Genomic DNA, 1,097 nt, shown 5'->3' on the forward strand with positions numbered 1-1,097 from the left:
GCCGGCGGGGGCATGGGGCTCAAGAGGTTAAATGAAACCAGAGAGCGTTGACAGAGAGGAGAAGGTAGAAATGACTCAGCCTGGAACTGAAAATATGGATGGAGGACAACAGAGCTGCTTCATGGAAGAACAACCTCAGATTAGCCTGTTAGCTTTAGCACTAGCCCGAAGCTATATTTCCTTATATGTATTAGCTCAGTGCTAGTGCTACAAGCAAGCTAAACTGAGGTCCTCCATACGGTCATGGGTTGTAGTGACAGTATTTTTCTTAATGGAACAGACAAAAAAGAAATAATGAATTAAGTTATTGAGTCATATGTAATTTATCATTTTCAAATGGTATATTTCCAGATAATATGAAAACAGCCAAAGTAATTCCTCTCTTTAAGAATGGTGAGAAATGTTTGTTCAATAATTACAGACCAATATCCTTGTTACCATAGTTTTCAAAGGTTTTAGAGAAATTATTTGTGCTTAGATTGGATCAATTTATTGATAAACATAATATTCTAAGTAGCAGTCAGTATGGGTTTAGAGCAAATAACCACATCAATGGCACTCATGGACTTAATAGAGCAAATAACAACTGCAGTTGATCATAAACAGTACTGTGTTAGTGTTTGTGTTGACTTGAYGAAAGGTTTTGACACCACTGACCACACCATTCTACTTGAAAAATTGAACAAATACGGTTGTTCAATGTTGTGGGACAGTTTTTTTMGGCATACACACCTACAGTCCCCATAAGGGGAAATGCTGTTTGTGGGTCGAGGGGTTTAGGACTAAAGTGTGAATTGAGTTTAGGTTAGTTTTAGGGTCAGGTAGGTACCTTTGAGGTTAGCCTTAGGGTTTGTGGTCAGGGTTAGGCTTTAATGGAAGTCAGTGCCAGGTCCCCATAAAGATAGCTGTACCAGATTGTGGGTGTGTGTGTGAGCACGTTTTTGCTACATCGTGGGAACCATTTTCTAGAAAAAAGCAGCCTCATGGGGACTAAAGCCCAGTCCTGGATGCTACTTTTGGGTGCTGGGTTGGGTTTAGGTCAGTTTTAGGGTCAGGTAAACGGTCAGGGTTAGACTATAAAATTACCAGAATATATA

General features: G+C 39.8%; 1 protein-coding gene across 1 annotated transcript in view; it reads right to left on the reverse strand.

Annotated features, from left to right (window-relative positions):
• LOC106518889 (nebulin) overlaps positions 1-1,097 on the reverse strand; it is a gene marked incomplete at its 5' end in the record, with an annotated part of 42,099 nt that overhangs the window by 33,020 nt on the left and 7,982 nt on the right.

This window comes from Austrofundulus limnaeus, unplaced genomic scaffold (genome assembly GCF_001266775.1).
Source record: "Austrofundulus limnaeus strain Quisiro unplaced genomic scaffold, Austrofundulus_limnaeus-1.0 Scaffold67, whole genome shotgun sequence".
NCBI lineage: Eukaryota > Metazoa > Chordata > Actinopteri > Cyprinodontiformes > Rivulidae > Austrofundulus > Austrofundulus limnaeus.